This window comes from Leopardus geoffroyi, chromosome X, assembly GCF_018350155.1.
Source record: "Leopardus geoffroyi isolate Oge1 chromosome X, O.geoffroyi_Oge1_pat1.0, whole genome shotgun sequence".
NCBI classification, from domain to species: Eukaryota; Metazoa; Chordata; class Mammalia; order Carnivora; family Felidae; genus Leopardus; species Leopardus geoffroyi.
Window position 1 is genome coordinate 90,656,072 of NC_059343.1, and position 11,554 is coordinate 90,667,625.

Consider the following 11,554-nt stretch of genomic DNA (forward strand, 5'->3'; position numbering starts at 1 on the left):
GGGGTGAGCAATTACCAGAGATACCTTTTTTACCTAAGAATCTTATGTGCATGCCAGGTGTGAGAAGTAAGGGAGATGATACATTTTCAGAAATACCAAATAAAAGCTGTGCTGTCTAGTTAACAGTAGGTTTACAACCTATTGGAAATATATATGAACCCTCCCCCCATAATGGAGTCCCAAACCCTTGGACACTTCACTTCTTGGTTCTTCTTCCCCTCTTCGTTTCGCGGGCTTATTCTCCCGGGATTTGCAAGCAGCATGTGCCGAAGAAGAAAGGAGGGACCGAAAGTTTCTGCATCACTTCAGGGAATGTACATTTGTTCCAATCAGACTACTTTTTGCCTTACATGGGTATAGGTGACTTCCGGGTAAGGCTGTAACCTCTGTGGTACTCAGCCAATGAGGAATCAGGAGAGGGACTTCATGCTAGGAAATAAATTGCCTGCTGTAACTGCCACGAGTGTGCCTGTCCATCAGACACCTGCTCTTGCAAGAACGTTGATTAAAGCCTCACTTCACTGTGCTCCAAGTCTCCATGTCCCTCCTTTGATTGGGTCAGTGGACTTATTTCTCCCACCAGGGCAAACTCTGTTTTGAAACATCCCCTCTTGCCTTCCTGTGAGTGGCCTTCCTCCCCTTGGTATCCCCAGACTTCTACCCCTTTCCTCAGCTCAGGATGTTATAGGGCTCCCATACACACACAATTAAATTTGGTTTTCTCCAGTTAATCCATCTTAAGTCAATTTCATTATTAGACCAGTCAAACAACCTAGAGGGGAAGGAGGGGACATTTCTCTGCCCCTCCGCATTTCTTTTCAGAAAGCGGATGTTGGTTGGGTGGGCAGGAGGTGAAGAGACAGGAGCTGGAGGGCATCCTTCTAGATCCTCTCTATTGATAGGTGGCTAGCCCATCCTCCCAGCTGACTGGGACCTTGGAGGAGCCACTGGGAGTAAATCCCACCAGCTGGCTTCAGCTGGCCACCTGGATGCACAGCGAAAGTGGAGTGGGAAGGTGACCAGAAGGAACTAGTAGCTCTTTTCCCCATTTCATCCTCCATTTGCCCTTTTCTGCAGTCTATGCCCTGTATCCCATTCGGTGTGTTGCTTCAGCATTTCTTTCTTGGGGACGGGGCTCCTACTGCCACTTGAATTTGTTTTCCATCTTGCACAGCAGCTGGCTTCCTTAAATCTTCTGAGGTAACTCAATTATCTTGACTGTTTCAGTTTGGGCTACAGAATTCAACCAGTCAGTCATGAATACACAGAGGATTTATCACTTAATAGCTGAACCGCTTGGGTCATTAAGGAGTAGGACAGAAACAGCGCAGGGATTGTTAACCTTGCAGAAAATGTAACATGGAAATGGGAGACAGCCGTTTGCTTCCTGTTGTAGTTTTTAAGGCTCCCTTCTGTGAAAGGACAGCTTGTGTTTTGCCTTTGTGGCCTTGGGGGTCGGAAGCGCAGTTTGGGGCTTCCACATGGCAGGGTGAAGGGAAAACAGACGGGACAGTTTGGGACTTCTGGGAGCAAGCTGTGTACTTTGGGCTTTGCATATGCCTTCAGACTGCTTCCTGCAAGGCCTGCTCTGGAGGTATTTGCATGATTTCCTGGGCAGGTATTTACATTGACCCGGGTAGGTAGCTCAGTTCTGATCCTTCCCTCTGCTCCTGTGTGGCTCCAGGGAGAGGACGGAATGAGTTTGCCAAAGGGACTCAAAAGCTGAATGTCTTCCTTCATCATGCCCAAAACTCCATTGTTGGGACACCTGGGTGGCTCAGTCGGTTAAGTGCCTGACTCTTGGTTTCAGCTCAGGTCATGATCTCATGGTTCATGGGTTCGAGCCCTGCATTGGGCTCTGTGCTGGCAGTGCAGAGCTTGCTTGGGATTCTCTGTCTCCCTCTCTCTCTGCCTCTTCCCTACTCACACTGTCTCTGTGTCTCTCAAAATAAATAAATGAACTTCAAAAAAACCTCCAGGGGTGCCTGGGTGGCTCAGTCGGTTAAGCGTCTGACTTAGGCTCAGGTCATGATCTTGCGGTTTGCGGGTTCAAGCCCCGCGTCAGGCTCTGTGCTGACCGCTCAGAGCCTGGGGCCTGCTTTGGATTCTGTGTATCCTTCTATCTCTGCCCCTCCCCTGCTTGTGCTCTGTCTCTAACAAAAACAAATAAATGTAAATTTAGAAAAATTTAAAAAAATCTCCATTATACCCATTCCAGTGGTGACTGATGAGGATCCTTGACCTTGACCTCTAATCAGTGTTCCTGCAGAGCAGAACATTTACCCCAAAGCCAGACTGTACACCAGGCTTCCTCAAAAGCCCTCCTCATTCTGAAACTGTACTGGGGTTGGGGTGAGAAAGAGGGATGTTCAAAGTAGGGGAACTCCTTGAGAACCTCCTAGCAGTTGACTATGTGATTTGCCTGGCTTCCGGCCTATGTTCTTCTCCTGTGAACACACCAGGCTACTACACCAGCCCTGTGCTGAACCAGGGGCATGTGAACTCCACTGGGGAAGAAGAGGAGTGGGCATCAGAAAAGTCCCTCCTGCCCCTTCACAAAGACGCTTCTCCAAAAATGCCCAAAGGCCCTGCTAGAGCATCCAGGACACATAAAAGGGGGCACGTGGACCCCCTCAGAGCCCCCCACGAATATCTACCCCTTCAGTGTTGCCAGGGCACGCATCAGGACATCATTTTAACTAAATAGCCCCCAAAGCCACGCCATATGAAAGGCCAATACAAAAATTTACTTTTTAATCTCAGCATATGCCCAGCCTCCTTGTCCAGCCAAGCTTCCAGGGAAGATTTCAACACAGGTGGCAGGTGGGAGCAACCACTGAGTCAGAGCAAAATCAGGCAAGGGAAGTCCCTCCCTTCCTCGCCGGTGGGCAGAGCTGTGTGCGTCCTGTCCAGCGCCAGCCGAAGGTGCCTGGACCTCTCTTTCCGCAGCTGCAGGCTGGGGAGTCCTCCCTGGGGAGGGTCCCGTCCCCTGAGCACCCTCCACGTTGGGCGACTCCTTCCAACAAGTCCACCGGCGGGAGGGCTCCTCGTCCTTGTCCTTGTCACCCTCCTTGATGAATGCTGATTATCTGCTGATGCCACGGTGACGCAGACATTTGGACGTTACACAAGAGAACTAGGAAGCAGAAACGCATCAGCCGGGCACGATCCCCCCATCCAGCAGTAAGGGATATTAGCACAGGAGCGTATTCTCCCCCAGCCTTTATTGTGCTACCTTGTCCTGACACGGTTGAGATCGTGCACCTCAGAACGATAGCTACCATTTTATTGCCTGCTTTTCCCCCTTGAGTAGCGTCTTTCCCCTTGGCTTGAAGAATCTCTGTTACCATAATTGTAAACGGAGGCATCGTCTCCTGCCTCATGTAGGCACTGCCATTTGTAGAACTTTTGGAAGCATACATCTTAAACCCTTTATCTTTCAGCACTAAATTTCATCCAAGTGTCTGGTGCTGTGTAATTATGTGTCCTAGTAACGCCATAGGTCTTTTTTGGATGCAGAAGCTGACCTCCATCCATGTACTGAAGTTGGGAAAATGTGATCCTGAAAAGTTTCCTGTCAAATGCATGTTTAATGTTGGGGCATCTTGGGGCAGCTGGTGGCTCAGTCGGTTAAGCATCCAACTTGGGCTCAGGTCATGGCCTCATGGTTTGTGAGTTCAAGCCCCACGTCAGGCTCTGTGCTGACAGCTCAGAGCCTGGAGCCTGCTTCAGATTCTGTGTCTCCCTCTCTCTCTCTGCACCACCCCTGCTCTCACTCTTCCTCTCTCTCAAAAATAAATAAACATTAAAAAAAGAAACAAAACAGATGTATATATGGGAAGATGGGGGGGAAGAAGAGAGAGAAACAAACCACAAAAGACTCTTAATGATAGAGAACAAACTGAGGGTAGATGGACAGATGGACAGAGGTGGGTGGGGGATGGGCTAGATGGGTGATTGGTACTAAGGAGGGCACTTGTTATGATGAGCACTGGGAGTTGTATGTAAGTGATGAATCCCTGAATTTTACTCCTAAAACCAATATTACACTGTATGTTAACTAAAATTTAAATAAAACACAAAATTAAATAAAGTTGGAACATCTTTTGCTGTGTGGCTTCCAAGTCACATGTGACAATGCCCACTGTAATCCAGTCCATGATGTCCAACTTACCCAGGTTTGCCAAGGACTTTCTGTTCTTAGCACCAAAAGTCCTGACTCCCCGGAACCAGCTCAGTCCTGAGCAGATCTTAACTTTGGAAAGACTGTCTCTATTTTATCACAATAAAAGTCCTGCAACTCCAGAAGCCCATCAGTCCCAGGCTAACAGAAATGGTTGGTCGTTCTCCTTAAGATTCCATAACAAATTGGCTTATGTCATTCACTTTACCAGATGGAATTTGCATTTTAATAAATACATCTTCTAAATCATAAAGCCTTCACAATCCAGAGGAATGATGGCTAATGATGGAATCACAGGGACTGGGACGAGCTGGTTGGAAGTCTAACCCCCCCTCAACCCCACCCCCACTATGCCTTTCAATTCTTATTCAATTGACTGCCTATTCTGCCAGCTCTTTCCTGCAGGCAACCTGCAGTGCTATATTACAATTGTTGGGAGTCCTCACCCCCTAGGTTGTGGCTCTCAAACAGGAACTTGCATCTGAGTCACCTGGAGGGCTTGTTTAGAAACAGGTCTTTTTTTGGGGGGGGATGTTTGTTTACTTACTTTTGAGAGATGGAGAGTGAGGGGGCTGGGAGGGGCAGAGATAGAGGGGACACAGAACCTGAAGCAGGCTCCAGCCTGGCGGCACAGAGCCCAACGCGGGGCTCAAACCTGTGAACCATGATATCATAGCCTGAGTCAAAGGCAGACGCTCAACTGACTGAGCCACCCAGGCGCCCCTGCGTTTCTAGGGAGTTCCCAGGTGATGCTCTTGTTGGTGTTCCCTTCCCGTACTGAAAACCATGGTGTAGTGGTGAGGAGAGGATCCTTGCTTTTATACTAATTGGTTTCACAGCCTCAGCTAGTTAGTTAACCTACTCATGCCTGTTTCCTCATTAATAAAAGTGAACCTCTCTCATCACATTGTTGTGAGATAATGGAACAGTGCTTGGCCTGTAAGAGCTACCTAAGTGTTTTTTATTATTACCCCAAGCTCATAAGAACTTATCTGCTATTTTTTTAATTTTTTAAAGTTTTATTTATTTTTGACCCAGAGTGAGACAGAGGACAAGCAGGGAGGGGTAGAGAGGACAGAGACACAGAATCCAAAGAAGGCTCCAGGCTTTGAGCTGTCAGCACAGAGCCCAACGTGGGGCTGGAACCCACGGACTGTGAGATCATGATGACCTGAGCCAAAGTCAGCCGCTTAACTGACTGAGTCACCCAGGCTGCCCCAGATCTGCTGTGTTTTTTAAAGTTCATTAATGTTTTGAGAGAAACAGCACAAGCAGGGGAGGGGCAGAGAGACAGAATCCCAAGCGGGCTCCACACTGTCAGCAAAGAGCCTGGTCTGGGGCTCAAACTCACGAAGCTTGAGAACATGACCTGAGCCAACATCAAGAGTCAGACGCTTAACAGACTGAACAGTCCAGGCGCCCCTGATCTATTTTTCTTCTTTAGACTTCAAGCCAGCTGCAGATACTTGGTACTCCTACAAACATTCCTACCGTGCCTGGCCACTCGGCTAGGTTTGCAACTGCCCTGGTTCCCTCAGATGCTGACTGGCCTCCTGGGGAAGATTGGCTGAGTTAACATTCAGTATTCTCTCCATCCCACCCTGCAGGCTCTTAGAGAGCTTCCAGAATGTTTTCCGGAAGAATGCCCAGGAGTGTAGCCACAAAGCAGCCCGAAGTATTTGAATAACACATGGCCCTATAAACTCCACGGACAAAGCCTTAGTTTTTGGGCAAGAAAGACCACTTAGTTGAAATAGACATATGTGGACTTCCTTGTTTAAGGAGAGATGAGTTTATAGCAGGATGCAAACATTCAGTGTGTGTGTGTGTGTGTGTGTATTCCCATTCTCCATTAGATGGGATCATTTGGCCCATTATCAGCAAAAGGCAACTTTCCCCAGGATGAAAGGAACGTCTTTTACATCTGAGAAGTAGAGTTGGGTGGTTGAGTTTTGTGAACACTGAGCCCCTTCCCTCACCTCCAAGGAAGATAAACCTGTTTTCTCTTGCCGCTGATTCAGGCTCTAGTTGAAACAAGCCATTGAGGCTCTTCCTGGTGGGCCCTGAAGGGCTACTGCTCTCTTACTGCTGGTGTCAGTAACAGAGATGCGGGTCGGCTGGAAATAGTGGCAAGACATAGAGTACATGGCTGGTTTTAAGGGGGCAGGCACCACTCAGAGGCTACAGATATTTACCAACCAGAATTTGCACCTGTGTTGCTGGATCTTAAGAGTTAAAAAAAAAAAGGTGGGGGGGGCACCTGGGTAAGTCAGCCGGTTAAGCATCCAACTTCAGCTCAGGTCATGATCTCACGGTTTGTGAGTTCGAGCCCTGCGTCCAGCTCTGTGCTGACAGCTCAGAGCCTGGAGCCTGCTTCGGATTCTTTGTCTCCCTCTCTCTCTCTGTCCCTCCTCTGCTCACACTGTCTCTCTCAAAAATAAAAGAACCATCAAAAAAAATTTTTCAGAAGGAACCCAAATTCCAACTTTTAACAGAATATCTCCTGACTTTTACATGTTGTCAGCCAACTGTAATCTTAAAAAAAATTACCGTGTAACCCATCCCCCCACCCATCTCCCCTCCAGCAACCCTCAGTTTGTTCTCTGTATTTAAGAGACTCTTATGGTTTACCTCCCTCTCTGTTTTTATCTTATTTTTCCTTACCTTCACCTATGTTCATTTGTTGAGTTTCTCAAATTCCACATATGAGTGAAATCATATGGTATCTGTCTTTCTCTGAATGGAGTATGTGTTAAATGGGTGATGAGCATTAAGGAGGGCACTTTTGTGGATGAGCACTGGGTGTCATATGTAAGAGATGAATCACTGGGTTCCACTCCTGAAGCCAAAACTACCCTGTATGTTAACTAACTTGAATTTAAATTTAAAAAAATTACCATGTGATCCAAACAAATATGTCCACAGCACGTATTTGCTGCCAGTGTATGACTTCTGGGTTATAATGAGAAAAGACACCAGGGTTTGTAGCATGGATGGCAAATGGGGTTAGCAGCAGGCAGGCAGGAGAGGCTGTGTGTTTGGGGAAAAGAAGGGATCAGGAGTCTAAGTATGGTCCTCCTGGTCAAGAGAGACAAAGTGAGCACATTCCAGAAGAGGCACCATTTGTACTCAAGAGATGTGTTGGATTTGAATCCTTGCCAGCTGGCCATCCTATCTTCAGTGGTTGGGAATAACAACAGCTAACATCCGCTGGACACAACACTGTACCAGGCATTGTCCTGAAAGCTTTACATGTATCGCTTAATTTAATCGTCACACCTATTCCTGGGAGGTCGGTTGTGTCGTTATCCCCACTTGACTTCATTTCACCTATATCCTAGTCTTGTCCCAGTTGACTTCATGGAGCAGGATCTTGGTTCTACCTGGAAAAACACCCCACAAACCAATGAAATGCTGTGGGCAGAATGCCCAGTTGGTAGCTACCATGGATTTCATGTACCAATAATACCCCAAGTCTAAGAAACCTAGGACCCCTAGCTGCGTGTCACAGAGGAGCTCCAGAACCTGTCCTCTAAGGCAATGAATTAAGCATGAGAGAATGCCAAGGTTGAGACAGTGGAAAGTAGCTAGACTATTATAGTTGTATCTCTTGATGTCTTATCAACCAGTCACAGAGCCCCGGAGGAGTTACCTACTGGACAGGTCAGCTTTGATGGGAGGGAAGGCATAGGCTCCCTCTGCCCTGGAAAGCAACTTTATACAGGACGTTGCAGGGAAGGATCTGGGGGTACTGGAAGGGAGCATGAAGATGCTAGGGACCCAGAGCAGAGTGCAAAACAAAAGCTAGAAGGAAGAAAGATAACGCTGGCCTGCTGCATGACTTTTCTGAAGGCCAGTTTCATATGGAGGCCATTCACTGGCTGGGAAAGAGCCACAGAAGGAAATGGTTTTAATGCTGGGCTAGGGCCCCTGGTCTCTCTGAACATCCCCCCCCCCATTTCTTTGGGTAACTACGGCCACAGAAGCAGGGAAGGGGATTGTGAATCTGGCCTAAGTTCATGGTTTATCATTACCTAAATATATATTTACCAAAGACTTACCAAACAGGGCTTTTTAAAGTTCTGAGTGATGTCCTGTCTGGTATTTTCTTAGGAAATGAAATTGTTGCTTCATCGAATGATGGGTTATTTATTGATGGAGAAAAGTAGCCAGCAGGACCATTTCCCGATATTGCTTAGTAACTTTTACACGCACTCTAAGTCATATTTATATAACAGCTTAGGACTAGTAGTTACTAAATAACAGGAAATTCTGAAAAGGTTTCAGTATATATAAGATATCAAAACTGTTTAGCTAGAGACAGTTTCATGTTCACTTAATAAAGTGAGAGCTAAAGTTGTTGGACTTTCCCCTCTGAGCTCCTGAATACAAATATTTTGGACTCACCACTTAGTTGGTCATTCAGTAACATAGTTGGTCATTCAGTAACTTTTATTGGGCACTCGCTGTTGCCATTGTTGCGTCTAATAGCAATAGCTACCACGTATCAAGCACTTACTATCTGCTAGACATTAGGCTAAGTAGATTATCTCATTTAACCCTGATAACCACCTTATTCAGTTAGTGTTTTCATCTCTATGTTTTACAGATGAGGAAACTAACACTTAGTTCTGTAAATTGCCCAGGACCAGCAGTCCTAAACTATAGTTGGTAACAACCACCACACCAAAAATGCCAATGATTGATTTTTGCTGATTACATGCTACATGCCAAACATAGCACTGTGTGTTACATATGCATCATCTCACTTAATTCTCAGAAGAATGACTCTGTGAGCTCAGTGCTATCATTATTATCAGCCCTATTTTACATATGAGGGAAATGAGGCTCCAAATGGTAATCTGCCCAGAGTCACACAGCTGGTAAGTGAAAGAACTATGATTTCTAGCAGGTTTCTCCAAACCATCAACAAAACTAAAAGGCAACCTACAGAATGGGAGAAGATATTTGCAAATGACATATCTGATAAAGGATTAGTATACAAAATATATAAAGAACTGATACAACTCAGGGCACCTGGGTGGCTCAGTTGGTTAAGTGTCTGACTTCAGTTCAGGTCAGGATCTCACAGTTTGTGGATTTGAGCCCCACATTGGGCTCTGTGCTGACAGCTCAGAGCCTGGAGCATGCTTCGGATTCTGTGTCTCCCTCTCTCTCTGCCCCTCCTCTGTTCTCTCTCTCTCTCTCTCTTTCTCTCTCTCTCAAAAATAAATAAACATTATGGGGTGCCGGGGTGGCTCAGTTGGTTGAGTATCCAACTTTGGCTGAGGTCATGATTTCACAGTTCATGAGTTCAAGCCCCACATCAGGCTTTGTGCTGACAGCATGGAGCCTGGAACCTGCTTCGAGTTCTGTGTCTCCTTCTGTCTCTACCCCTCCCCTGTCATGCTCTCTCCCTCTCTCAAAAACAAATAAACATTAAAAAAATTAATAAAAAATAAATAAAAATTAAATAATTTAAAAAAAGAACTGATACAACTCAATACCCCAAAATCAAATAAAACAATTAAAAAATGGGCAGAAGACATGAACAGACATGTCTCCAAAGAGGACATACAGATGGCCCACAGACACATGAAAAGATGCTCAACATCAATCATCATGAGGGAAATACAAGTCAAAACTACAATGAGATATCACCTCACATCTGTCAGAATGGTGAAAATCCAAAACAGGAGAAACAGGTGTTGGCAAGGATGTGAAGGAAAAGGAAACTTTGTGCACTGTTGGAAATGCAAACTGGGAAGCCAATGTGGAAAACAGTATGGAAGTTCCTTGAAAAGTCAAAAACAGATGACCCAGAAATCACACTACTGGATATTTAACCAAAAATACAAAAACAGAAATTCAAAGGGATACATGCACCCTGATGTTTATAGCAGCATTATGTATAGTAGCCAGATTATGGAAACAGCCCAAGTGTTCATCGATTGATGAATGGATAAAGATGTGGTATATATATGCAATGGAATATTACTCAGCCATTAAAAGGAATGAAATCTTACCATTTGCAATATCATGGATGGAGCTACAGAATATAATTTTAAGTGAAATAAGTCAGTCAGAAAAAGACAAACATCATGTGATTTCATTTGTATGCGGGATTTAAGAAACAAACCAAACAAGCAAAGAAAAAAAAAAAAGAGACAAACCATGAAACAGACTCTTAACTCTAGAGAACAAACTGATACCAGAGAGGAGGTGGGTGGGGAGATGGGTGAAATAGGTGATGAGGATTAAGGAGTGCCCTTTTTATGATGAGCACCAGGTGATGTATGGAATTGTTGAATCACTATATTGTACATCTGAAACTAATATAACACTGTATGTTAACTATACTGGAATTAAAGTAAAAAGCTTCATAAAAAATAAAGTAGGTCCATCTGACACCAGAAGCCAACTCAAAGGACACCTCCTCTGGGAAGTTTTCCATAAACTCCCTAAAATGTTTAAGATGTCCATGTACCATGTTTACATTGCACCTTGCTGGCTCTATCAGAACATATTATCAACATTGTTATTATGGCTCGTATTTTTTTAGGGTTTTGTGCAAACACTATGCATACATTATCCCTAGTTCTCACAACAGTGTGTGGAAAAGGCATCATTAGCCTTATTATCTGGTAAACAGGCTCAAAGAAGTTAAGTAACATGGTCAAGATCACACAGCTAGTGGAAATGGAACTGGGGTTCCAATCCAAGTCTATTGGTCTCCATTGAGTGAAAGCCCATACTTTTCCTGCCAAACAATGCTACCTTCCATCATTTTGTATTGAAATTATGTTTGCTTATCTATATGATCTAATTGGCCAAGTGTCAGCACGCTTTTTAGGGAGAGCCAGATAGCAAATATGTGAGGCTTTGCAGGCCATATAGTTTCTTCTGGTCGTATCACAAAAGCAGTCATAGACAATACATAAGCAAATACATAGACAAATGGGTGTGGCCATGTTCCAAAAAATCTTTATTTACACATACTGAAATTTGACTTCTGTATAATTCTCATGTGTCATCATACGTACATTCTTTTTTTTTAAATTGTCTTTTCAAGCATTTGAAAATATAAAGACCACTCTTTGCTCACAGGCCATAAAGAAACAGTCAGTAGGTTGGATTTGGCTCGTAGGCCCTTGCGATAGACCGGTAACTCCTGGAGGGTAGAGGTTAGTCCTCCTCATTGATTTCCTCAAGATTTCACCCAGTGCCCATAGTCAGGGCCCAGTAAATATTTGCTGAGAGGCAGACTTCAGCCAGAGGATAGATTCTAGAGCATAGACTTTGCTTTGTCACTTTCTAGCTGGGTGACATTAGGCAAATTGCTGTTAGGTTACTCTCAGTTTCCTCATCTAA